The 24,211-nt window shown below is 39.6% G+C and overlaps 1 long non-coding RNA gene across 4 annotated transcripts in view; it reads right to left on the reverse strand.

Annotated features, from left to right (window-relative positions):
• Positions 1–24,211, reverse strand: part of LOC147363922 (uncharacterized) — a 114,361-nt gene that overhangs the window by 70,573 nt on the left and 19,577 nt on the right. For 3 of the 4 annotated variants that reach the window (XR_015133924.1, XR_015133925.1, XR_015133923.1), the window contains exon 2: positions 19,867–20,004. This is a non-coding gene — a long non-coding RNA (uncharacterized LOC147363922). Of the gene's footprint in view, positions 1–3,026; positions 3,160–19,866; positions 20,005–24,211 lie in introns of those variants that run through there. The other variant, XR_015133922.1, reaches the window with a different exon arrangement.

Below are 24,211 nucleotides of genomic sequence, written 5' to 3' on the forward strand. Positions count from 1 at the left end.
ACCTTGTTGGGTCTGAGCTACTAGGTCCTGATAGCCATTTTCTTTTTCCCCTCCAGCCTTAAGGGGTAGTGACTGCTTGCAGTGTTTGTAATGTTTGTATCAGCTCAGTGTAACCTCTTTTTATTTCACTGTGGAAATAAAGGACACCCCAAACAAAGAGCAAACAGAGACTGATTATTCAGCGCTTTCTACATAGCAAGAGTCAGTCGTCATCACTTGCACTTGGCGGAGACTCAAAGGCAGTGTGGAGTGTGGGAAATCTTTAGAGTGGAAGAAAAAAAGGGAGCTTTGGGGCATGCTCTGATTGGAGGTTGTTGGAATACAAAGCTGGAGGCAGGCAAGCTGGAGGCAAGGTGTCTGAGGTGAATGTTTGTGGAAGGACATTTGGCTGAGGCTAGGCTATGCTCCCCAAAAGGGATGGTTAAAAAAAAAAAAAGATGGGGAAGCTGGCAGTCATTGGTTAAGTCCTGATCATTCTCAGCTGATTGCTATCAGAGGTTGACGGTGAGAGTTATATTGTCATATATAAATAGGCCATTGTTCATTTGTACATTCAGTTGCTTGCCTCCAATTCCTCTTTATTCCCTATATTCCATTTTTCTCTGTTAGAATATCTAGTGTGTTTTCTGTTTTCCTAACTTGATCCTGGCTGATACAAACAGTGTCTAATATTCGATACTCAAAAGTTTCCATTGTGTGTGTGTTTATCAATTTTGCCAGATCTTTCATAAATCCAATACACAGATGGCTTGTATGAATGGTGTTTGGGAAAAAATCGACAACATGAGTACATCTGGAAGAGTGTAGTACAGAAAGAACAGCTGCAGGAGATGAGGCGCTAGTGAAACCAGACTTCAACAGAAACAGAAGATGAACCTGGAGGGGTCTAGAGAACCAAGCCCCAGAGGCATTTCCGCCCCAGAGGCATTTCCATCCCATATTCTATCTCAGGAACTGGTCGCTTTGATTTGCTTAACCAGTTCCCAATTAATATATCGATTTTTTATCTAATTGTATTGGCAATACTTTTGTAACTCATCTGTGTGTGTGTGTGTGTGCCAAGTTGCTTCAGTCATGTCTGATTCTTTGTGATCCTATGGACTGTACCCCGCCAGGCTCCTCTGTCCATGGAATTCTCCAGGCAAGAATACTGGAGTGGGTAGCCATTTCCAACCCAGGGATTTGTTCACAATTCTCTTCAACTTTTCTTCACTGAATTCTTAGCCTGAGCTCGATGTTGTAAGATATTTTTAAAGTGGAAATTACCGAACCTTTGTCCTCAAAGGGCTTAAAGGCTTTCCGAGGAAGAGATTAAGATCCAGAATAAGCATTAAAACTAAATGGTACTATTTTTAGAAAGAGAAGAAAATGCATATTTTGTCTGTACATTGCGAAGACTTTGCAGAGTAGATCACACTTTTATAAAAATTCGTTTTTCCATAAAGAAAAAGCCAACATTTAAAAATTTTGAAAAGTTGTGATTGCAAAAATTGCTTATAATTCTACCTATTGAAAGCTCAAATTTTTTGTTTTACCTTTCACATATACATAGTTTAAACAGTCATAAAGGGCTTCCCTGGTGGCTCAGATGGTAAAGAATTTGCCTGCAATGCAGGAGACCTCGGTTCAATCCCTGGGTCCGGAAGATTCCCTGGAAAAGGAAACAGCTACCCATTCCAATAATCTTGCCTGGGAAATCCCATAGACAGAGGAGCCTGGTGGGCTACAGTCCGTGGAGTCTCAGAGAGTCGGACACGACTGAATGACTAACACATTCACTTATCGTTTGTATTTACATTGTCATAAATATTCATGTTTTGCATATTTTTATGTTATGTTATTACCATTTTAATGGCTTGTAACATTCCACTGTTCGTGTCAAAAACAACACAAACCTTCTCTGGGCCGTTTGTTCATTTTAATTTTGGTATTTTACATTTATGTATGTAAATACAGTGTAATACACATGAAGATATTAACTGTGCCACTAAATTTTTGTTTCCAGTAGTTTCTTTGGATATACTTTTAGAGAATAGAGGCTGGGTTATTAGCACATTTATGGCTCTTACTTTTGAGTTTATTATTTTACAAAAAGATTGTACTGTATTGGTTAAGAAGGAACTGATTTATCTTCGCCACATCAGCTCATGTTATTTTTTTTTTAAATCCTAGTTTCCAAGGTGCTATAATTTGCATTTTTAACTACTAATGAGAAATAGAACCTTTCCATCTGTATTCTTTTTGTTGATGAGGATTATAAGACATGTAGAGGAAGAGGAAAATACCTTGAAGAAAGGAATGAACAGGGCTGAATGGTAAATGTGAAGTTGGCTGGATGATAGGAGAATAAATAGATAGAAATGTTATTTGTAATATGTACATGTACTTATATATACATATGCACATATATGCTGATCTGTCTCCAGATTTTTCTCTGATCAAATATTTGCTGTGAGACCAGCATTACATGAAATGATGCTTTAAATAAAGCATGTTTTTCTTGCAACAACCTGATGTTTGCTTTCCTGTTTCTGTGCTAAGAAACTGAAAGCTCAAGGAGATTGTCACATGCCTGTAGCCACCAAACTTAGTAGCAGCGTGGGATATTTTTTTTCCATTGCCTGTCTTACTGTAATACATTTCTAAACACCAGGAGATGACTTTAAATGTTTTACTTAATGTGGGGAATTTATACTGAGAAATAAAGGCACACATGATAGGTTATCATAAATTGGTAATAATGGAATCTTCCTGAGTCCTGGTAGGATTTATGAAAACAAGATCCATATTGGCCATAAGGACTATACTCGTCCTCTGCTGCCAAATGGACTTGGTTTTAGTTTAATTCTCTTTATAGAATTGATGTTTGTTCTTGGCTAACCATCTATGATATCATTATACTGCACACAATGAATTATTCACCCGAATGTGCCTTACAATTAGCCTCAGCAGAGTATTTGCTCCTTTCGTCCAAACATTTTACTTTATCTATAAAGATTAAATTAATCATCTCTGCCAGCAATGAATAACTTAGAGAATTAGTTTTTAATGTCTGAAGTAGAGAAGGGGAAATTGCAGGCAGAGCAATACATTTTGCTTGACCAGTGTTCCATGTTTCCTTTCATAATTTGCATTCTGTATCACATGCAGCATCTTTGCCTGGGGAGAAGAAGAGATAGGACACATTATTTGATCAATGACGGCCAACCTTTTGGGAGGAAGGCAGCTGGACGAAGATTAATTAAAATGCACTTTGAGTCATACTATTTCAAAGTCCCATTATTAATTTTTACAACAAAGCTATAAGTTAGATATTATTAGTTTCCTATTTTACAGAGTAAAATAAGCACAGCGAACTCAAGTGATGAACCCAGCATATGTGCCTAGGCCATGCAGCATCAGTATTCCAGTCCTGAGCTCTGTTCTGGTGCTTTCTGTTGGGTTCACTGCCTTGGGTTCACTCTTTCTGTTCCAATCTACCACCAACGCATGGCATCACAGAACCATGAAATTCCATGAAGGAAACCATCATGAGAGAAAGCAAAACACCCTCCAATACATGTACTATTTGGAAGGGAATTGACAGTTGTTTACCTTTAACCTGTGATGAACAATTTGGAAATAAGTTGCCTTCTTGAAACAGTTTTTCTGGCTGTTTCCACTTTTGTGTGATTGAATGGTTAAAAAAAATAAAAATAGGAGAGATGAATTTTTTCCCCTCAAACAAGTCACAAGTTCAGAATGTCTCAAAATGCTGTCTGTTGACCACTTATGTTAGAAACACCTGGGTCCCACCCCCCCTGCCCCCACATACTAACTCACAAGCTTGGAGAGTGGGACCCAAGAATCTTCATTTAAAACCACTCTCGAGTAACATTAAAATATATATAAAACGTCTGCCTGCAATGTGGGAGACCAGGGTTTGATTCCTAGGTCGGGAAGATCCCCTGGAGAAGGAAATGGCAATCCACTCCAGCACTCTTGCCTGGAAAAATCCCATGGATGGAGGAGCCTGATAGGCTACAGTCCATGGGGTTGTGAAGAGTCGGACATGACTGAGTGACTTCACTTTTTTTCTTTCTGTTTGTAAAATAGATGGGAAGTTGCTGTATGACACAGGGAGCTCACCCTGGTGCTCTGTGACAATCTAGAGGGGTGGGATGGTGGGTTGGGGGGAGAGGGAGGCTCAAGAGGGAGGTGATATATATATATACATACACACACACATACACTTATGTCTGATTCTCATTATTAGATGGCAGAAACCAACACAACATTGTAAAGCACAATTATCCAACTAAAAAATATATAACCACTCTCCATGGTTTGAGGTCTACTATTATGAAGGTTTCCTACCATAAGATAGTGATAGTGATAATGATGATAAATTGAATGGTTCTTGGCACCTTCTTAGTGATATATATATAAATTATTAAAAATTTTATGCATAGTTATCTTATTTAAACTCATGAAAACCCTGTGAGGCAGTTACTATTATTATGCTCACATTAGATGAGGGAACGACAGCTGCATAAAGAGAAAGAATCAAATCTAGGTATTCTGGTTCCAGACTTCATCATGCCTCCTTAACATCTACATTATATGTGTTTCAATTAGAGAGGAGTTCAGGCAGCAATGTCCAAAGCAAAGTGTTACAACTTACAATGAAACCCAAAAATTAAATAAAAAGAAAGCTGAACCTCTCATTTTGTATAAGAAAGTTTTCTGCCAGTTTCCAAGGAATAACTAGCAGAATAACTCAGAGGATCAGTAGTTGTATTGTGATTACCTTTAAAAAAATCCTATAGTTTATTAAAAGATTTAACTAAAATCCTAGCTAAAATTTTATGAAATATTTAAACATTAGCATGAGAAAACCAGACAAAATTGAATAAAAATAAGAACACTTCTCAACAGTGAGAAAAATAAGACATAACTACGTAGCCCATAGAGAACAGAAGTGGTCTTCAAAGGGTGATAATTGCAGAGTGGTCTCAGAGCTGTCAGGACTTTCTTTACCGTGACTACATAAACTAGTGGGGATTATATTTCCTAGGGATCTCGACAAAGCTTCCTAATCAGAGAAAATTTGGGGCAATTTCCAAATGCACTTGTTACTACGATACTTAGAAGTAGCAGCATGTGACTTCATGCTCTCAATTTTTTCACATATTTTCCACAGTAATCATAAAATACCATGGTATCTTGGAGCCACTTTGGAGGGGAGAAAAGAGGCTCAAATATTGATGGTTTGTGTCACCATAGTTTCTTTTTAAAAATTAGAATGGGTACATCCTTATTTATAGCCTGTTGAATTGTACATTTGTACAAATGTTTCTGTAGAGCAATTGGCTTAGGTAGGTTTTGAAAACATTCCTTGATCTAATACACCTAGTTACACAAATTTATTATAAGATAACAATGAATGATATGAACAGAGATTTTTTCCACAAGGAGGTTTATCATGGTAGTTGCAATTTCTGTAAAAAACAAATTGATAATACGGAAAACTACTACTTGTTATCTCAACACAAAAACAATGGCAATAATTAAACATAATACACTTGCCTTCTAGTCATTTTTTATTTATTATGGCTGTACCTAATTGTCATTAATTATTTATTACATCTTTTTAAACTTAATATTATGTCATAAGCTTTTGCTTATACTGATAAATTGTTTGCATGAATTTTAATATCTTTAAAATGATTTAAAGCAGTATTGCAAAGGCTAATCATTAATTGCATTATTTTAATGATGTTGCATAAATAAATAATTCCCTATTGCTGAATAGTCCCATCACTTCATGGGAAATAGATGGGGAAACAGTGGAAACAGTGTCAGACTTTATTTTTCTGGGCTCCAAAATCACTGCAGATGGTGACTGCAGCCATGAAATTAAAAGATGCTTACTCCTTGGAAGGAAAGTTATGACCAACCTAGATAGCATATTCAAAAGCAGAGACATTACTTTGCCAACAAAGGTTCGTCTAGTCAAGGCTATGGTTTTTCCAGTGGTCATGTATGGATGTGAGAGTTGGACTGTGAAGAAGGCTGAGCGCCAAAGAATTGATGCTTTTGAACTGTGTGTGGTGTTGGAGAAGACTCTTGAGAGTCCCTTGGACTGCAAGGAGATCCAACCAGTTCATTCTGAAGGAGACCAGCCCTGGGATTTCTTTGGAAGGAATGATGCTAAAGCTGAAACTCTAGTACTTTGGCCACCTCATGTGAAGAGTTGACTCATTGGAAAAGACTGATGCTGGGAGGGACTGGGGGCAGGAGGAGAAGGGGACGACAGAGGATGAGATAGCTGGATGGCACCACTGACTTGATGGACATGAGTCTGCGTGAACTCTGGGAGTTGGTGATGTACAGGGAGGCCTGGTGTGCTGCGATTCACGGGGTCGCAAAGAGTCGGACACGACTGAGTGACTGATCTGATGTGATCTGATTGTTGAATATTTTTCTATTTTGTTTAATATATAAAATAATGACAAAACAATTGAATATTTACTTATAATTATTCACAACTAGAGGTAGTTTTTAAACCTGTAAATGTAGATGTTTAAAAAAAAAGTCAAATCTCACAAAGCACAAATTGGACCTTTTATTCAAAACATAATAAATGTAATATACATTTATCACATAAATAACCACTCCCTTTAAAAAAATTATGTTTAGGACTTCATATTATTTCCTTTTGTCTATTAACTTTGTTTAAGGGAAGATTGGAGAAGGCAATGGCACCCCACTCCAGTACTCTTGCTTGGAAAATCCCATGGACGGAGCAGCCTGGTGGGCTGCAGTCCATGGGATCGCGAAGAGTCGGACATGACTGAGCGACTTCACTTTCACTTTTCACTTTCAGGCATTGGAGAAGGAAATGGCAACCCACTCCAATGTTCTTGCCTGGAGAATCCCAGGGACAGCAGAGCCTGGTGGGCTGTCGTCTATGGGGTCGCACAGAGTCGGACACAACTGAAGCGACTTAGCAGCAGTAGCAGCAGCAAGGGAAGATTATCTCTACTCAGCTTTAATAATTTGAATTAATATAGTCAGGCATTTACCAGTGAGGATATACAATTAGTATTTCTCAAAATCATGTTCATCACCTAATGATTGTCCGGAGATTATTAAGTCGTATTTTTTCCTCTAGTTACATTTCTATATTTCCTCTATCTTCCAAATTGAAGAATAATACTGTTTTAATGCTTCAAAAACACATAAAAAGAAAATATTCTTTATTAAATGTAATAGCTTACAGTCTAAAGATGTTGGATGTTATCCACGTTGTTGGATAAGCGTGTGTGCATATGTGCTCAGTTGCTAAGTTATGTCTGACTCTTTGCAACCCCATGGACTATAGCCTGCCAGGCTCCTCTGTCCATAGGATTTCCCAGGCTAGAATACTGGAGTGGGTTGCCATTTCCTTCTCTAGGGGATCTTCCTGATCAAGGAATTGAACCCACATCTCTTGTGTCTTCTGCATTGACAGGCAGATTCTTTACAGCTGAGTCACCTGTTGGATAAAAGCTACTACCAACGATGATTTGGATTGGTGAAACTTTAACTCTGGTACTGTGTTATAAAGGATCTTTATTCCTGACTAAATTGCTTAGGTATCAGGATCTTCTTTCACTGATATTTTTCAGTAGTACCTCAGCTTTCTTTGAAAGAATGAAAATTCCTTTTTTCCTTGAATGTCCATGAAGAAGTTAAGTAGGTGATACATATTTATGTTTCACAAATAAATGGAAATAATTGCTTTGTCTCAAGGTAAATGACTAGAAAGTAACTAATCATGCAAATTCATCCTTCTATCTCAGACTTTTTGAAAAATATGGGGTATGTTAACTTATTAACATAGAAAGATGGTTTACAAAACCCTATAATTCTGCTTAAATGAAAAGCCCTTGACAGCATAAATCTAAACATCTTGTCATTAATAATATTTTCATATATTAGCCAAAGTCTTGTTTTGCTCTCAGTAATACTTTGTTTTACTCCATGGAATTTATCTAATGCCTCAGAGGAGTAAAACTGCTAAGAGAAGCTAATAATAACAACAACATATCTTAACTATTTCAGAAACCAAAGCTTTTAATTGCAAAACCATAAATATTATTTTTCTTCCTTCTTAAGGACCTTATATGAACCTTGGTTTCTGAAACACACAGTCACTGTTTCACACAAGACCATCATTTATTTTGTTTTACTTTTAATAATGTAAAGAGTGCCCATACTCTCCAAGAACAAGAACCTTATCAATATCCTCCACCTGCTTATATGCACCTCCTCTACCCTTGTTCCCAGAGGTGACCCTCTCTCAGATTTTGTCTTATCATTCCCTCGTAATTTGGCTCGTGAACACATGAGCAAGAGTTGCTCTTTGGTAAGCAGGAGCGGAATTGCTGGGCTGTAGCAACTCTGTCAGGTATCCAATCACAATAGATAACGCTAAAGAATGTGAAGCATGATTTTACCAATTTACCCTTCAATGAGCTCTGCATAAGCAATCCTGTTGATTTCTGTTCTGGAATTGCCTGACATCTTTACCAGTTAAATACAAGCAAAGCTCATCTTGTGTATATGATTTGCTGATCTTGATCGACTTGATCGTGGTTGAGCATACTGATTAGTGAGATATATGTTTTCTTCTCTGTACATGGTTTTTGCTTTCTCTTCACTTTTCTGTTGGTAAGTTTGTTTTTTCTAATGATTAGTTGGATATATTAATATACTGATATACATACATAAAAATATATTTAAATTTTTTCTACTGGTTAATAAAAATGTATATATATACACATATATGTATACATATGTATATATAATAATCTTTGGGATTATATATATTACATATATGTTCTCCTAGTTATTGCTTATTAAGAATAAGACACAGGATTGATTTTGCAATATGCAGTCATCTTTGTTTCCATATGAATTACAGAATTTTTTTTTTTTCTATTTCTGTAAAACATGCCATTTGGAGAGGATAATGTCAGCAAAGATGATGAAATAGGAAATTCTTACTTTACACTCCCTCTGCAAACAACAGTCTGGCAGCCATCATGAATAAAAGTGCCTCTGTGGAAACTTTCATCAAGAGGCTTTTATTGGAAAAGACCTGATGCTGGGAAAGATTGAAGGTGGGAGTAGAAGGTGATGACAGAGGATGAGATGGTTGGATGGCATCACTGACTAAACGGACATGAGTCTGAGTAAACTCCGGGAGTTGGTGATGGACAGGGAGGCCTGGCGTGCTGCAGTCCATGGGGTCACAAAGAGTTGGACATGACTGAGTGACTGAACTGAACTGACTGTGGAAGCTTTGGGATCCAGGTAGGAGGTTTTGAACTCCAAATAAGGCCAAGACTGAGAAAAGCTGCTTTGAGAAGGCAAACACACATCCTGTAGCAGGTTTGCTGCACACAGTCCCAGCTATAGACCAAAGCGTCCCCATGTCTATGGACTCAGCTCCAGCAACTTGGTCAGACTCCTGCAACCAGCCTCACCTGCCACAGGTCCTGGGAGGAGCCATTTCTCAGAAGAAGACACCCACATGGTCAACAGGTATATGATAAGGTGTTCAACACCATTAATCATCAAGAAAATATAAGTCAAAACAACAGATATCACCTCACATCTGTTAAATGGCCATTATTAAAAAGAGAACTGTTGGTGAGGATGTGGAAAGATCTAAAATCTTGCACACTATTGATGGGGTTATAAATTGATATACTCTTTATAAAAACTATATGCTAATGAGGTGGATGAAACTGGAGCCTATTATACAGAGTGAAGTAAGCCAGAAGGAAAAACACCAATACAGCATACTAACGCATATATATGGAATTTAGAAAGATGATAACAACAACCCTGTGTACGAGACAGCAAAAGTGACGCTGATGTATGGAACAGTCTTATGGACTCTGTGGGAGAGGGAGAGGGTGGGAAGATTTGGGAGAATGGCATTGAAACATGTAAAATATCATGTATGAAACGAGATGCCAGTCAAGGTTCAATGCACGATACTGGATGCTTGGGGCTAGTGCACTGGGACGACCCAGAGGGATGGTATGGGGAGGGAGGAGGGAGGAGGGTTCAGGATGGGGAGCACATGTATACCTGTGATGGATTCATTTTGATATTTGGCAAAACTAATACAATTATGTAAAGTTTAAAAATAAAAAAAAATAAAAATAAAACTATATGGACTTTCCTTTAAAATTAAAAATAGAACTGCCATAAGATACCAATTCCCCTGTGGGTATTTTCTCTAAGGAAATGAAATAATTATCTCAGAGAGATGTCTGTATCCCCAGGTTCTCTGCAACACTACTCATAATAGCCAAGAAACTGCTTAAATGTCCATTGGTGAGTGAAGTGGGCAAAAAGTTAGTGTATACATGAGAAAATATTATTATTCAGCCTTAGAAAAGAAGGAAACACCGAAATACCAACAACATGGATGGAACTTGAAGACTTTATGATAAATGAAATAATGACAGGATGGACACAGTATAATTCTACTTAAAAGAGGTATCAAAAATAGTCACATTCATAGACTCAAAGCCAGGGCTAAGGGGGAAATAGGGAATTACTAAATTAATAGATAAAGTTTCAGTTAAGAAAGATGAATAAGTTCTGGATGATTTCTATACACTGTTGTACCTACCGTCACCAGTGATGTATTGTACCTTTAAAAATTCATTCAAGATGTTGATCTCATTTCAAGTGTTCTTACCACAAGAAAATGACAGCAGAAAAATAGAAAAGACCCCAGATAAGCATCCATTAATACATGTATATGCAGGGAGAAAAATATTGTGGAAAACTCAGTAGAAATAATGAAGAAATTTAAACGATTGCTAAAATAAGGCATATTCAGAAGTGTAGCTAAGCTTTTTGAACTATGAAATCTGATTGAAAATTCATGAGAATAATTTTCTTAGGAGAAAGTGAAGAGAATCATGGCTGCGTCAAGCAAAAACAAGAGCATATCTATATCTATATCTAAAACAACTACAAACATAAAAAAAAACACAAAAATCAGACAAATTTTATACTATGGAGAATAGATTTAGCAAAATGCAGAAACCATCACCATATTTAAAAGCCAGTTTTCCTAGCCCCATAACAGGCCACAGAAGGAAAATTTGCTGAAATACTTAAAAAAGAAACCATATGTTTAGAACTGCCCCTCCATTAGGTAAATCTGGCTGGAGAAAGAGACTAAAACTTGAGAGTCCAGAACACCCGTGTGTCACCCCAGGAAGAACCTGAGGAAGGTGAAAACCTTAAAGGGATCACCTGTGTGACATAGGGTGGGAAACGTGGAGGAGAAACAGCAATGTGGGAATGTGAATTTCCCTGACGCTAGCCTAAAGGTGTGTAAAGGATGATTTCAAAAGTAGCTAGAGACCTGATATGAACAGGTTGATGTAAGGGAAAAAAAGTACCAGTCATCATGGAAAAACAACCAGAGCCAATCAAGGATAAGAAAGAAAGAGAGAGAGAGAAAGAGAGGAAGGAAGGAAGAAAACAAAGAAGGAATGGAAGGAAGGAAGGAGGAAATCAAGAAAGGAAGGAAGAAAAGAAAGAATAGAAGTTTCAAAGAATACCACAGGTTAATAGATCATAAATAAGGTCCAGAAATCTTACGCATTGGCAGTGTAGGCAGGTTGAACTGATTAAGGACATGCTGAATTGGTTGTGACCTCCTTGAATTAATTGAGCTTCATTTCTGTCACCAGGTGGGGTGGGTTAAGATAATGGAAAACATATAAAGAGTGTTCTCAAATTTTAACCCATATCAGAATCACCTGGTGGGCTTATATATAAACCACAGATTGCTGGCCCTACCTCTAGAGTGTCTAATTCAGTGTGTAGGTAAGTCTCGAATGGGGCTCAATAATTGCATTTCTTATAAGTTTCGAGGTGGTAGGTACTACTGCTGTTGCTCTCAGAACACATTCTGAGACTCTGTGCTGTAACAGAGAAGCATCCACATTGCAAAGGCTTAGTGCAGTAGAAACATAATTGTTTATAACATCCTCTCAATGTGAGAGTGTATGTGTGTGTGGCAGGGGAGTGATGCTGTTTCTACATAACTTCCAAGGTCACCTTGAGCATCATTACTAGCTGTCTGACAGTGGAAGAAGGAGGAAGATTATATGGGAGGTTTCGATTGGCTGAGACTGGAAGAAACTTCTCTTTTTCTATGGGCCAAAACTCAGACACATGGCCACAACTAATTGCAAAGAAGACTGAAAAACATGGCTTAGTTACATGTCTAGGAGGAAGGGGAAACAGATTTGGTAAACAGCTAGGCAATTTTGACTGTAGTGCTCGAAATGTTAACATAGGCTGAGTTAAAGTAAAAGAGAGTCAGATAACTTTCATGTCTGAATTTTATGGCCTGAGGTTTTATATCATCAACACAGATGACAAGAATAATCATGACCTGGTTCCTGCCTACATCTAAAGCCTCATCACTCTTCTTTTTATTCCTTTGCACCTTCTGCCACAGTTTGACAAAGCTCATTTCTGTTTCTCAAAGGAGTCCTGCTCTCTGAGTCTTCTCTGTATCCATTTTTCTTTACCTGAAAGGCTATTTCCCATTTCCTCATCACCTTCCTGTTGTGCATTTGTCCATTAACTCATTCATCCCGTAAGTCTCACTTTGAAAGCCACTTCCATAGGGAAGTCTTCCTTGACTAAAGAAGACTTTAGACCACCCAGACCCTAGACTACAGTAGTTACAGCTGACATCGGGATGTGCCAGTTTTATTTTTTCTTTTGACTTTGGTAATTGTGTAATTTTCCTATTGGACTGAAAGCTCCAGGTCAAGGTCTGAGTTTATTTTTTTCTATTTTATTAGCACTGCTCAGAGTGTTTCAAATAGTACTCAAGAAGTACTTGTGGAAGAAAACAGAGAAAGAAGGAATGAAAGGAGGTAGGAAGGAAAAAGGAAGGCAGGCAGGCATTATTTTTTGGTGAGATTTCAGAATACATCAACCATGGGCTTGTGGTGTTTGTTACATACTGACTGCCTAGATTGACAAGCTAGGTGTCCCAGTAGTTGAATCTACACCCCTTCCCCCCTCACTTTTCCACATGTGCTCTCTACAAGCTTCGTGCTTGGCCAAAGAGAATGCCTCTGAGAGGGGAAAGCCCCTCCTCATAACTGACTGTGAATCCATGTCCTCCTTGACATCACTAAACAGGGTTTCATTTCTCCATCATGGGAAATGTAGTTGTAACATCCTGATGAAAGTGACTGCTGACTACATAAACAGCATAGATTTTGACACACTGCTGAGAAAGAGAGAGAAAGGGAGAGGGACAGGGGAAGAGAGACACACACAGAGAGAATGATGAAGACGGCTTTGAGTCTTCCAGATTCTTACTGAAATGGAGAACACGAAGACAGGACCTGGAAGACATTTATCTTGATGTTGTACAAATGAAATTTTGAAGATAAAAGGAAGGATGATTCAAGAAACCCAGTGAATCTGAAGTCAGAAGTGACTCAAGTTGGGAACCTGGTCTGTGACGGATTATAGCTCAGCCCAGGTTGTGACTGATAAGGCATCAGGCTTCCCAGCTGGCACTAGAGAGAAAGAAGCTGCCCGCCAATGTAGGAGACTTAAGAGATGCAGGTTCGATCCCTGAGTTGGGAAGATCCCCTGGAGACATGCAGTGGCAACCCACTCCAGTATTCTTGCCTGGAGAACACCATGGACAGAGGAGCCCGGCAGGCTACAGTCCATGGGGTCTCAAAGAGTCGGACATGACTGAGGCGACTTAGCACAAAATACTGGTAAAAAAAAAAAAAAAAAAAAAGAACAATGAGGAGAAAGGTAAAGTGAAAGAGGGCTGCAATTTTCCCCAGCTTGAGTATAACTGAAAATCTTACACGCTGGTATTACTGAGGCTAATTGATGGAAGGCAGAAATACGGAAAAAAGAACTCCTGAAACATACTGCCTCTTTACGGTTACTAAACTAGAAATTATTCGTGTTCGTAGTCTGGGCCCTTGTCACCTGGTTCGGCACGCACCTATTTCTGTAGGTGAACTGCTCAATGCTCTTTGAAACAGAATGATAAAAGTCCTGTGTTCAGCTCTTCTGCCAGATGGGTTCACCACTGCTAGCCCTGTGCTGTAAATGGAGCCTGCTGAGATAGCTGTGACCTGTCCTTGAGGTTCGGTCCCTTTCTCCTTTCCTCGCTGTGGGCTTTTTTCACTGCTTTGCGTGGCCCTCCCCGGAGATTGTGGCAGCATAATCAAAGGAGAGGAAACATAAGCCAGGCAGTTTAGTAATGATTTGTAGCTCTTATAAAACCATTTCTCGAAGGAAGGAGATGCTAATGAATTGTTGCCATAAGGGCTTGGGATTATCTGTGATTCCTAATTATTCCAACTACCCAGAACATTTTCGCCATAAGAATTAAGACCTGCCTACATGGTTTGGATAATTGAGATCAGGTTCCTGATTTGCTGAGTAATTAAAAGCACAATTGATCCTTGAATCGCTAACTGCGTATGTACCCATCTCCTTTATTAGATATCTTTTTACATCTAATGCATATGGTCAGTGTTTAAGTAGGAATCCTGTTACTTTTATTTTCCTCTATGGATCAATGAAACTCTCTAAGTAATAGTATGCTAGGGTCAAATCCTATTTGCATGAATAAAACTGAAGCCAACTTTTTAAAATGCCAGCAGAAGAATGCATATGTTTTGACTAGTTTTTATTGTCAACTGATTGGGGTTTAAAAAAAAAAAAAAGCTTTTCTTTTTAAATGGCAATTATCTTTGCATTTACATATCACCACTTTGTGAGGGAGTCTGCAGTGATAGGTTATTCTTTCATTGTTATTCATGAGATACTGTCGCCAAATCATAAAACTGTAGAATGAGTTGCCCCAAATTGGGATTAGAGTGTAGCAATCAGTCATTGCCTCTGGAATGCAATGAGGCCTCAGTGATGCAAAGCTATAGTTACTGACAGCACATTTATTTTTTAAAGAAGTTGGATTGGAGAGGGCAAACAGGAGGTAAGAGGAAAAGTTCACCCGGAGAAAACGGGAACTCATTAAGACTATTTCAGAGGAGGAAGACTGCAAACAGTGAAAATCAAAGAAACGGTAGTGGTCCTTGTCCTTCAGAAACATTTAGGGAATCCACTTTTAATCCACAAAGTAGGTTGAACTTAAATTTTAAAAAGCACTAAAATTCCTATGGGAGCATTCTACACCCAAGCTACCTTAAAAATAAGCAATATTCCTACAGTATGAGAGAAAGAATGTAAGCATGTACTTGGCCTTCTGCCTCATCTCAGGTAAGATATCATCTGCTCAACTTAAAAGACAGCCAGAATGCATGACGCTCGACTCTCAGAAAATCAAAATTTCCTGTTAATACTTCTGTCCTCCTCCCTTGCCCTCATCGGCGTGGTGACCAGATTTAGCTACTGGAGGAAAGAATTACGTGTGAAAATAGAAACGGGTAAATATTTATGGGAAAATAATATCCCATTTTCCTGAAAGTATATACTGAATAATAAAAAGCAAAACATAAAATAGATTTGTATACAAATACAGGGAGAATAAAATTATGTGCTATAATTTTCTTCAAGTAGGTTTTGTTTTTAAAATCCCCTGGAAATGTCCAAGAGTTTGATGGAAACTACTCTGGACACAAAGAGCTGTCCTTTCTGTTTCCAGTTACTAAAGTATACTTATAGAGATTTATTTTTGTTCTATGTTTTCCTTTCCCAGGCACCCTAAAATAAAGTGACCTGGTGTCCCAACTTGGAATTCTCTGATCATTACTCCAGAAGACTCTCTCTTAATAATCAGTTACTCTGCCCTTGCCAAGCTATGGATAGAATAACTAAACCTGTTTTGCAAAGAGTTATTTCCTAGACTTTCTCTATCGACAGGGATAGCTAGAATTGGATATTTTAATCTGACAGGAAACATTTCAGGTAGGATTAATAGCTATCCCGCCTCTTTGGGAAAGTAGCCCGTTACGGATACAAATGTCTAGATTTATCCATTTTCCACCCAGGCTGCACAAGGTGCAGAGTGAACATCAATAAGAGGGGGCCACAAGCTTAGATATTATTACCACTGAATGTAGATCTATGCTTCAGCTAAGCAAAGGTGGGCCAGTTACCAATTAACAGTTAATTTCAATTAAGAATGGATAGCCTGACCTTCTGAATGTGCTAAGTTGCTTTAGCTGTGTCCTACTCTTTGCGACCCTATACATTCTAGTTCTCCAGTCTTCTCTGTCCATGGGGCTCTCCAGGCAAAACACTGGAGTGGGTTGCCATGCCCTCCTCCAGGGGATCTTCCCAACCCAGGGACTGAATCTGCATCTCTTATGTCTCCTGCATTGGTAGGCAGGTTCTTTACCATTAGAGCCACGTACACCAACCTAAAACTTTAGAGGCACTTTAGACCATAAGATGGGTCTTTGTATAGGAAAAAAGATACTTGCTACTCCACAGATGATTTGGATTCTTTACAGAGTTAGATGCTTGCTGCTTGTGTTCTGGTCCCAGGGTAGAGTGTTGGCTGCTACGGTGAATAAAAGATACAGTAAAGAAGAAGTTTCTATCACTTGCTATAGTCTATATGATAGATTTTACCTTCAAGAAAAAAAAAAGGCGAATCCCCTTCTTTTGCTACTTATTTCAATACATTCTCTTCTGCAAAGCAAAAATGGTGATGTAGCATGGGAGACTGGTGGTGTCATTTTTTTAAGGAGGAGGAGCTCAGAGAAGAATTCTAGGTGAGTAATAGTACCCCTACTCTTGGAAGCTGCAAACAAAAAGATCTAGAATTATGCACTCTTACCCACAGAAAGGGAAAATAAAATGATGGGACCCACAACGTCAATCACTTTAACAACCCACAAGGCAAATGACACGATGCATGCCCTGCTTTCCACCCAAGTTAAGGAATCATGGCAATCTGTCCTGCCTCCACAGAGCAACTGCTGCAGTTACTGATCATATCTGTTGAGTGCTGACAAGGGGAAGATACCAGGTTCCCCACTCTCTTCTGAATAATGAAAATAAGTAGAGAGACGACACTCTTTGGCAGTCACTTTCCTTTGGGGAGGGGAAGGGAAGGTAAGAAAAGTGACCTGTTTCTTCTCCTCCCGGGTGTATTTGTGGGTTTTATCTTCAAAGATGGCTTAGAGTCAGTTCTGCTAAATTTCCTCTGAAATGCTTGGCAAATGGGTATCAGCCATATGCTGATAAATATACGTAGACTGTAGCTCAGACGGTAAAGAATCTGCCTGCAATGCAGGAGACCTGGATTCGATCCTTGGGTCAGGAAGATCTCCTAAAGAAGGGCAAACCACTCCAGTATTCTTGCCTGGAGAATCCCGTGGATAGAGGAGCCTGGCGGGCCACAGTCCATGGAGTCACAAAGAGTCGGACACAATTGAACAACTAACACTTCTGCTAAACAAGCATACCGCCACCAGAAAGACCCCTTGATCATTAAAATAGCCCAGTAATTCAGATGGTTGTGGGCATGCTGAATATTTTCTTTTCTGCCTAATGCTTAATTCATTTGCTCATTCATTCAGTCACTTATCACCAACAATTTATGTATCTTCATAAAGGGTTAAGTATGAAATGTAGCAAATTGATATATTTTCTCCAATTTCCATCTTTTACTGTTATTTTCCTCCTTACTTCTCTCCCTTTGGTTATCCTCTGGATAAGAAGAATTAGCCATCACATTATTTATGTGTTTTTATATGTTAATTTATCCAACGAACTTTAACTGAGCACCTAGTATTCACTAAACTCTGAGCTAGGAACTGCAGGGAATACAATGATAATTAAAACCTGGTCCTTGAGGAATTTCAGACTACTGAGTTCCAGCAAACAGACTACTTATCTTTTATATTCTTTCAGGTAGAAGAAATACGGAGAATTTTCCCTCATTGCAAAATCACTGGGCCATCTGATTTTAATTTTCAAGAAGCTTCCATCAGGAAAATCCATCATCTCTCTCTTAAAAAATATGATCTTTCTGCAACAGTGTAAATTGTCTTGGCTTATTGTCTTTACTTCCTCACCTTTTGGTAAGTCCTCAATTCCTGATATTGGAGTTCTGCCTCAATTACCACAGGGAACTCTCCTTACCTAGGCCATCAGTGACCTTCAAACCCAAGTCAAAGAAACAGAAATGAGAGAATGCATGGCGTGTGCATTTATTCTTATTTATTTTACAAATGCATACTGGGTATCCACCATGCACCAAGAGCCAGGCATGTTGAGGGAACTCTGAGTAAGTCTCTGTTAAGAGTGGTTTTCCTTACAAGGCTGCAAGTCTCTTGAGGGTAAGAACTTTGTTTTTGCTTTTTGCCTAGAATTTCACAATACTTTTCAGATCTTATCTGAACTGCTGTATTTGATGGAAGAAATTTCTCCCTCTTTGAAGCTCCTCCCTTCCCTAAAGCATGGATGAAAAGTGGAGTGAAAGTGAAGTTGCTCAGTCACGTCCTACTCTTTGAGACCCCATGGACTGTAGCCTACCAGGTTTCTCTGTTGGAGTGGGTTGCCATTTCCGTCTCCAGATCTTCCCGACCCAGGAATTGAACCCAGGTCTCCCGCTTTGCGGGAAGACGCTTTACCGCCGGAGCCACCAGGGAAGCATCGGTAGTTACGTTCTAATGTGGTTTACTGGTTTTTTACGTAGCCACGCCTTCCTAGTGTCATAACGCCCTAATGAGTAAGGCTGTCTTTGCAGTGCTCCTCAAGCGGTTGAGACTAAGTGTATTTTCGACCAAGAAGGAGCATTAAAATCAGTTTCTAGGAGAAGGAGTGAACCGAGTTCAAATCTGAATAAAGCTAAGATTTTTTGACTAAAGAAAGGCAAAGTGGAAATACCAATATCAGAGGTGGGTTTGTTGTTGACTTTATAGAATCAGATGTGCATGGGCTATGGGAAAGGACCATGGTGGTTTTCAGGAGAAACTTTTAAAATTCTCCAAACCCAAGTGGTTCAGTGTTATCAGTCAGAGCATAGATGGGGTACACCTATACATGAATTTATAATTTATCACAAATAAATAAAACTTGTCTCTGGTATGGTAAACACCTACTCTTTAAATATGTTTTGAATTTCTTAAATTTAAATTTAAATGAGTGCTCTTTTTTAATGAGTGCTGCTTCTTCTCTGCAGAAAGGTTAGAATTTCCATGTATTCCATTATTTACTCGCTACACTTTTATCACAATTTTAAAATCATTTTCACTTTTATTTTATTCTGTGTTTTGGCCACACTGTGTGACCTGCAGGATCTTAGTTCCTGGCCAGGGATTGAATCTCCACCCCCGGCATTGGAAGCATGGAGTCTTAACCACTGAGCCACCAGGGAAGTCCTACCCTCTGCTCTTTTATATATACCTCCAGTGAAGTTTGAACAATTTTGTCCACATCCCCAGTTTTGATTAAACATAATATATCAGTAATTCTCGATACAGCTCTCCCATGAACTTCTTAATAATCTTGTAGTTATCCTCTTTCCTATGGATATCCATCACCATGCTTCTACATGTATTTAACAAATATTAAATATTGGACACAACAACAAATAAGACAGACATAATTCTTGTTCTCATGAAGCTAAATCTGAAGGGACATCATGCTCTGTATTGAAAGATCAGTAGTTCCCCCAGAGCGGCTAATACTGTGGCTGGTACACAGTAAGTGCTCAATAAAAAGCTGTACTATGAGTGAATAAATGAATACATGTGCCATGTTCTCTCTCATCTCTGTGCATTTGACTGTATACTTTCTTTGTCTGGAAAGCTCTGTCCATACCTTCAGTAATTCGTACAGTTCATTTGATTCCTTCTTGATGCCACTGTCTCTTTTTGGCCTTTTCAGTACACGCCAGGCAATCTAGATGCTCCATTCTCTGTCATCCTGATACATCTCATTCACACTTCATTTGCAGACCTTAGGTACAAACACCAGGATAAGGTTAGTTGCCTTCACATGTGGTCGTTAATTGCCTGTGAGCCACAACATTGTCTCTTTCAGATCTCTCTCTAGAACCCAGCACAAGGGCTGGTTCACAGTAGTTCATCAGTGAATATGAATTAGTAAATGGGAAGAAATGAATGAAATAAATTCCATGGACAGAGGAGCCTGACAGGCTGCGGTCCATGGGGTCACAAAGTCAGACACGACTGAGCGAATAAGCACAGCTCACCAAATGATCTTGCATCCAAAGCTTGACATGCTTTGATCCCAAATTTTCACTTATGTATGTTCCATTTCTCCGTGTATCAACCAGGATCCAGCCAATGTGTTGGACTCAGATGTGTCTTTCAATTTCCCCATCTTTATGCCTTTTACATATTGTTGCCTATAAGTGAATGCATCTTATAGTTCTCCTATTGCTACTAACCATTTACACTTCAGTTCAGTTCAGTCACTCAGTCGTGTCCAACACTTTGCGACCCCATGAACTGCAGTACACCAGGCCTCCCTGTCCATCACCAACTCCCAGAGTTCACGCAGACTCACGTCCATCAAGTCAGTGATGGACTCATCCTCTGTCGTTCCCTTCTCCTCCTGCCCCTAATCCCTCCCAGCATCAGAGTCTTTTCCAGTGAGTCAACTCTTCCCATGAGGTGGCCAAAGTACTGGAGTTTCAGCTTTAGCATCATTCCTTCCAAAGAAATCCCAGGGCTGATCTCCTTTAGAATGGACTGGTTGGATCTCATTGCAGTCCAAGGGACTCTCAAGAGTCTTCTCCAACACCACAGTTTAAAAGCATCCATTCTTCGGTGCTCAGCCTTCTTCACAGTCCAACTCTCACATCCATACATGACCACAGGAAAAACTACAGCCTTGACTAGACAAACCTTTGTTGGCAAAGTAATGTCTCTGCTTTTCAATATGCTATCTAGGTTGGACATAACTTTCCTTCCAAGGAGTAAGCGTCTTTTAATTTCATGGCTGCAGTCACCATCTGCAGTGATTTTGGAGCCCCAAAAAATAAACTCTGACACTGTTTCCACTGTTTCCCCATCTATATCCCATGAAGTGATGGGACCGGATGCCATAATCTTCGTTTTCTGAATGTTGAGCTTTAAGCCAACTTCACTCTCCACTTTCACTTTCATCAAGAGGCTTTTGAGTTCCTCTTCACTTTCTGCCATAAGGGTGGTGTCATCTGCCTATCTGAGGTTACTGATATTTCTCCCAGCAATCTTGATTCCAGCTTGTGCTTCCTCCAGCCCAGCATTTCTCATGATGTACTCTGCATAGAAGTTAAATAAACAGGGTGACAATATACAGCCTTGATGTACTCCTTTTCCTATTTGGAACCAGTCTGTTGTTCCATGTCCAGTTCTAACTGTTGCTTCCTGACCTGCATACAAATTTCTCAAGAGGCAGGTCAAGTGGTCTGGTATTCCCATCTCTTTCAGAATTTCCCACAGTTTATTGTGATCCACACAGTCAAAGGCTTTGGCATGGTCAATAAAGCAGAAATAGATGCTTTTCTGGAACGCTCTTGCTTTTTCCATGATCCAGCGGATGTTGGCAATTTGATCTCTGGTTCCTCTGCCTTTTCTAAAACCAGCTTGATGTGGTAGATTCATTTTGGTATTTGGCAAAACTAATACAATTATGTAAAGTTTAAAAATAAAATAAAATTTAAAAAAATAAATAAATAAATAAATAAAACCAGCTTGAACATCAGGAAGTTCACAGTTCACATATTGCTGAAGCCTGACTTGGAGAATTTTGAGCATTACTTTACTAGCATATGAGATGAGTGCAATTGTGCAGTAGTTTGAGCATTCTTTGTCATTGCCTTTCTTTGGGATTGGAATGAAAACTGACCTTTTCCAGTCCTGTGGCCACTGCTGAGTTTTACAGATTTGCTGGCATATTGAGTGCAGCACTTTCACAGCATCATCTTTCAGGATTTGGAATAGCTCAACTGGAATTCCATCACCTCCACTACCTTTGTTTGTAGTGATGCTTTCTAAGGCCCACTTGACTTCACATTCCACGATGTCTGGCTCTAGGTCAGTGATCACACCACTGTGATTATCTGGGTCGTGAAGATCTTTTTTGTACAGTTCTTCTGTGTATTGTTGCCACCTCTTCTTAATATCTTCTGCCTCTGTTAGGTCCATATCATTTCTGTCCTTTATCGAGCCCATCTTTGCATGAAATGTTCCTTTGGTATCTCTGATTTTCTTGAAGAGATCCCTAGTCTTTCCCATTCTGTTGTTTTCCTCTATTTCTTTGCATTGATCACAAAGGAACGCTTTCTTACCTCTTCTTGCTATTCTTTGGAACTCTGCATTCAGATGCTTACATCTTTCCTTTTCTCCTTTGCTTTTCACTTCTCTTATTTTCACAGCTATTTGTAAGGCCTCCCTGGACAGCCATTTTGCTTTTTTGCATTTCTTTTCCATGCGGATGTACTTGATCCCTGTCTCCTGTACAATGTCATGAACCTCATTCCATAGTTCATCAGGCACTCTATCTATCAGATCTAGGCCCTTAAATCTATTTCTCACTTCCACCGTATAATCATAAGGGATTTGATTTAGGTCATACCTGAATGGTCTAGTGGTTTTCCCTACTTTCTTCAATTTAAGTCTGCATTTGGCAATAAGGAGTTCATGGTCTGAGCCACAGTCAGCTCCTGGTCTTGTTTTTGCTGACTGTATAGAGCTTCTCCATCTTTGGCTGCAAAGAATATAATCAATCTGATTTTGGTGCTGACCATCTGGTGATGTCCAAGTGTAGAATCTTCTCTTGTGTTGTTGGAAGAGGGTGTTTTTTATGACCAGTGCATTTTCTTGGCAAAACTCTATTAGTCTTTGCCCTGCTTCATTCCATATTCCAAGGCCAAATTTGCCTGTTACTCCAGCTGTTTCTTGACTTCCTACTTTTGCATTCCAGTCCCCTATAATGAAAAGGACATCTTTTTTGGGGTGTTAGTTCTAAAAGGTCTTGTAGGTCTTCAGAGAACCATTCAACTTCAGCTTCTTCAGCATTACTGGTTGGGGCATAGACTTGGATTACCGTGATACTGAATGGTTTTCCTTGGAAACAAACAGAGATCATTGTGTCGTTTCTGAGATTGCATCCAAGTGCTGCACTTCGGACTCTTGTTGACCATGATGGCTACTCCATTTCTTCTAAGGGATTCCTGCCCACAGTAGTAGATATAATGGTCATCTGAGTTAAATTCACCCATTCCAGTCCATTTTAGTTTGCTGATTCCTAGAATGTTGACATTCACTCTTGCTGTCTCCTGTTTGACCACTTCCAATTTGCCTTGATTCATGGACCTGACATTCCAGGTTCCTGTGCAATATTGCTCTTTACAGCATTGGACCTTGCTTCTATCACCAGTCACATCCACAGCTGGGTATTGTTTTTGCTTTGGCTCCATCCCTTCATTCTTTCTGGAGTTATTTCTCCACTGATCTCCAGTAGCATATTGGGCACCTGCTGACCTGGGGAGTTTCTCTTTCAGTATCCTATCATTTTGCCTTTTCATACTGTTCATGTGGTTCTCAAGGCAAGAATACTTAAGTGGTTTGTCATTTCCTTCTCCAGTGGGCCACATTCTGTCAGATCTCTCCACCATGACCCGCCCATCTTGGGTTGCCCCATAGGCATGGCTTAGTTTCATTGAGTTAGACAACGCTGTGGTCCTAGTGTGATTAGACTGACTAGTTTTCTGTGAGTATGGTTTCAGTGTGTCTGTCCTCTGATGCCCTCTTGCAACTCCTACCATCTTACTTGGGTTTCTCTTACCTTGGGCATGGGGTATCTCTTCACGCCTGCTCCAGCAAAGCACAGCTGCTGTTCCTTACTTTGGACGAGGGGTATCTCCTCACCTCCGCCCTTCCTGACCTTCAACATGGGATAGCTCCTCTAGGCCCTCCTGCGCCCGTGCAGCCATGGCTCCTTGAATGTGGGGTTGCTCTTCCTGGCTGCCGCCCCTGGCCTTGGGCGTGGGGGTGTGGGGTAGCTCCTCCCGGCCGCTGCCCCTGGCCTCAGGAGTGGTGTTGCTCCTCCTGGCCACTGCCCCTGACCTCGGATGTGGGGTCAAAGCCCCTCAAATGCCCCTCAAATGCTGATCTCCTTCGCTACTTTTATTACACTCCTCACATTTCTGACT

The sequence above is a fragment of the Bos grunniens genome, chromosome 10 (genome assembly GCF_055505025.1).
Source record: "Bos grunniens cultivar Pamir isolate PY7600 chromosome 10, Bosgru_T2T1.0, whole genome shotgun sequence".
Taxonomy (NCBI): domain Eukaryota; kingdom Metazoa; phylum Chordata; class Mammalia; order Artiodactyla; family Bovidae; genus Bos; species Bos grunniens.